The following is a 3,835-nucleotide window of genomic DNA, read 5'->3' on the forward strand; positions in this document are numbered from 1 at the left end:
TACTTACCTGGCAGGGCAGATACCATGATCACGAAGGTGGTTTTCCCAGGGCGAGGCTTATCCATTGTACTCCAGATGTGCTGACCCCCGCGATTTCCCCAAATGTGGGAAACTTGACTGCATAATTTGTGGTAGAGGGGGACTGCATTTGCACTCTCCCCTGAAAAAAAAAAGAACTATGTGAGATCAAATTGACAACAGCAACTCAAAGTGTAGGGGGCAGTGAGCGTACCTTAATGAGAGAGGAAAGACACAGGAAAGGGTGACGAAAACAGTTGCACAACTCCAAGAATATAATCAAGAATCCAATGTCCTTGAGTGGTTGTACATGTAGGATGGTTGAATTGGGTATGTTTTGCTGTGTATCTGCCCAACAAGATAAATAACATTTACTTTAGGGGAAAACAATGAATCCGGTGTGGGGTGGGGGGGCAGGAATATTTGGGACCTCTAACTACTACCCCCCACCCAGAGTATGATTTTGGATTCTAATGGCCCTCCTGCTGATGCCAATTGCCTGGGAATAAAAGGAAACCTGCTGAGACGGTTCAGCTGGAGTGGAGGAGGCTCTGTTTCCTAAGTATTTTGCTTTTAGACACCCAACAAGAAAACGAGACCTCTTGTATTGTGAGTGAGTCGCTCCCCTTAATCACAGGGACACTCCAGGTCTATCCGGTAGAGTGATTGGTATAATTACAGCCTCTGTCTCCAAGGCTGATGTCAGCAGTCAAGTGCAGTGTGCTGGAGTCTTCCCAGAGCTCGAAGACATGTGGTTGCTTCCCTGAGCTGTTGCAGCCCCAGGTGAGCAGGCCCGGATGGTCCATAGCTTCAGGTGCGGACAGAGGGTTGCGATAGCTAATGAGAGAAGTTCCCGAGGACTCTCCCCTAGGCGAATACAATGGGGCTGGCATATTAGGAAAGGATTTCCACAGTCCAGGAATTTCCTTAAGGACAGATCACTGGAGTCCATTAAGGGACTTCTCCAGCCAACTCTGCGTCCTTTTTGCAAATGAGAGCCCTTTGTGCCCAACAAAGCAGAAGCGTAGCCACACACTTGGCTCTACAATGTACAAAGGTGGGAGCCCGAAGAGGCGAGTGGGACAATGATTAGGAAGACATGCGAGTACTGGCCACTGGGCAGCCTGCCCTCTCTATTCCGGCCCTCTACTGAAGCTGCGGCCTCCCAGGAGCTCCTGGGACAATGCCAAGGAGATGGGAATGGTCTTGGCTCTGTAATCCCGGAGCACAGCAGTCCTTCCCTCAGTGTGTCCCCAGTGTGAAGGGAGCCGGCAGTGCCACCTCTCACGCATGCCAAAACCAAAGATGTCCGGCAGAGGCTCATAAGGCTATCGCCTATGTCCTATTTATAAATAATGTTGTGGTTGCTAGGTGCCATCAGGTAGGTTCTGAATCATAGTGACCTTTCTGCAAAACAGAACAAAACACTGCCCAATCCTGTGCCATCCTCACAACGGTTCCCATGTTTGAGCCCATTGCGGCGGCCACTGTGTCAGCGCATCTCCTTGAGAGCCTTCCTCTCCTTCATTGCCCCTCTATGTTACCAAACACGATGTCCTTCTCCAGGGACTGATCTCTCCTGACAACATGCCCAAAGCTTGTGGGACAAAGTCTCACCATCCTGGCCTCTAAGGAGCATTCTGACGGTATGCACATCTTCCAAGACAGATCTGCTTATGCTCTGAGCTGTCCATGGTACTTTCAATATTCTTCACCAACACCATCATTCAACTGCATCCGGCCTTCTTCGATCTTCCTTACTCAATGTCCAACTTTCACCTGCATACGAGGCAATTGAAAATACCAAGGCCTGAATCGGACGCACCTTGGTCCTTGAAGTAACATCCTTATAGACAGGTACTTTCTCCTCTCAACTCCTGGCTCACCTGTCTTAGGTGAGAGTCCCCACAGTGGAGGGGCTGGGGCACCTTCAGGGCTCCCTTCCCTCCTCTCCTTTCCCCCTCTCGTACACTCCCCTACCCCCCACCCCTTGCCATTTAATTGTCATCATTTCTTTTTTTGTAAGAAACTGTTGCAGAAAGCCTATTGTATCCTTTTGGGAGATAGGGAATTATAAAGACATGACATTTTTAGTAAAGTGTTTCTAGAATAAAATTAGCACAAAGTATATTTTAGTTCTAGCCCCCTTTAAAAAATGTGCTCCCCCAAATCTAATTTGTATAGGCACACACACCAGGCTTTGCCTTTAGAGACCTCTGACTAAGCCATGGGCACAAACGATAATCCCAATCATTAGGCCACTATGTACTGTCTGCGTTGTGGGGGCACTATTGTCTGGTGCAGCAGTGAACTGACATTCTAGTGCAAGGAAACCGGAAGCCAGCAAGCAGCTGAAATAAGGGTTGGTGTGGAGTGAAATGTATTTCCCCAAAACAGGTGTCAACATGACCACCGGGGGTAGTCCAAGAAAGGTGGGCAGGGCATCTCTTTATAGATGGGGAAGCGGAGGCCCTTTGAGAAGAAGGGTTTGTCGTGAACCACAGACAATAAAAGATGATGTAGTGATGAGGATTAGGAGTCCGTTGGTTCGTGGTGATGGGTTGGGCTGCGATCTGCATGGTGGGCAGTTGGAACCCCCAGCAGCTCCCAGGAGAAAGACGGGGCCTTCTACTCCCAGTGACCGTCTCAGAAACCCACAGGGGGTCGCCGTGAGTCAGCACGGACTCAATGGCAGGGAGAATGATAGGAGTGCAGTTTGCTCAGGGTCCTTTCTAAGTCCCACAGTGGTGAGTGCCATGTACAGCGCGCTTACAGTTGACTGTCCAAGTGGGGAAGGTGCTGCCACGCTCCAAATCAACCCTGCGGAGGGAGGTGTCTCTTGTTATCAGAGCTGCCCTGCACCACAAGGGGGCTTCAAAAACTTTGAGGAAATCTTCCTTCCCCCGCACCCCATTTTGAATTCCCTTCATACGTTGGCAGTGGGTGTAACCTCCACAAAGATGCTGGCTTCCTAGCACGCAGCAGCCTCAGGCAGCACTCCTTAGCACCAAGCAAACGGAGCGGTCCGATCTGACCTGATCGACTGATTTCAGAGGGGAGTGTGCAGCCCTGTCTCTCTGTACAGGCAGGGCCTGTGGTGGTTTGGGAAGCAGGCTCCCTTCCGGGGTCCGTGGCTTAGGTGGGGTTTCCTAAAGAGGCAAAGCAGTGAAGCTTGCTGTTAATTTCAGGTGTCCTTGAGTGCGTTCCGATCACAGCGACCCTACCGCAGACAACAGGACACAACACCCCCGCCCCGTGCCATCCTCGCAATGGGACGCATGCCTGAGCCCGCTGTGGCATCCCTCCGGCTGGTGGAGGGCTTCCTCTTATTCTCTGACCCTCCACTTTATCAAGCATCATGGCCTTCTCCGGGGCTGGTCTCTCCAAAGGACATGAGACCAAGTCTCAACATCCTTGCTATACATTCTGGCTGTACTTCTTCCAAGACAGCTCTGTGTGGTGTGTCCCCTAGGCGGCCCATGGTGCTTTCAATATTCTTCCCCAGCACCGCAGTGCAAAGGCACCAATTCTTCTGTGGTCTTCCTGATTCAATGCCTATGCGGTGATTGGAAATACCATGGTGTGGGTCAGGCGCACCTTAGTGAAGGAAACACAAGTCAACCTCTTTCTGGAATTCTCTCCTTTTAGCCAAGATCCCTCTGCTGTCTGCGGTGATATCCCCTGTTCATGTCCTCTTCTGAATCCATCCTGAACCTCAGGCAGCTCCCCGTCAGCGCACTACTGCAACGATTGTGGAAGGATCTTCAGCAAATTTTACTTGCATGTTTTATCCATGATATTACTCTGAAATTTGAGC

The 3,835-nt window shown here is 50.6% G+C and overlaps 1 non-coding gene across 1 annotated transcript; it reads left to right on the top strand.

Moving 5' to 3' along the window:
- LOC115872165 lies at nucleotides 1-163 on the top strand. Its single transcript, XR_004047703.1, has one exon. It is a non-coding gene; the product is annotated as a U1 spliceosomal RNA (small nuclear RNA).
- Nucleotides 164-3,835: the final 3,672 nt, after the last annotated feature.

Source organism: Echinops telfairi, unplaced genomic scaffold (assembly GCF_000313985.2).
Source record: "Echinops telfairi isolate 266 unplaced genomic scaffold, ASM31398v2 ScPeMD7_7420;HRSCAF=8458, whole genome shotgun sequence".
Taxonomy (NCBI): domain Eukaryota; kingdom Metazoa; phylum Chordata; class Mammalia; order Afrosoricida; family Tenrecidae; genus Echinops; species Echinops telfairi.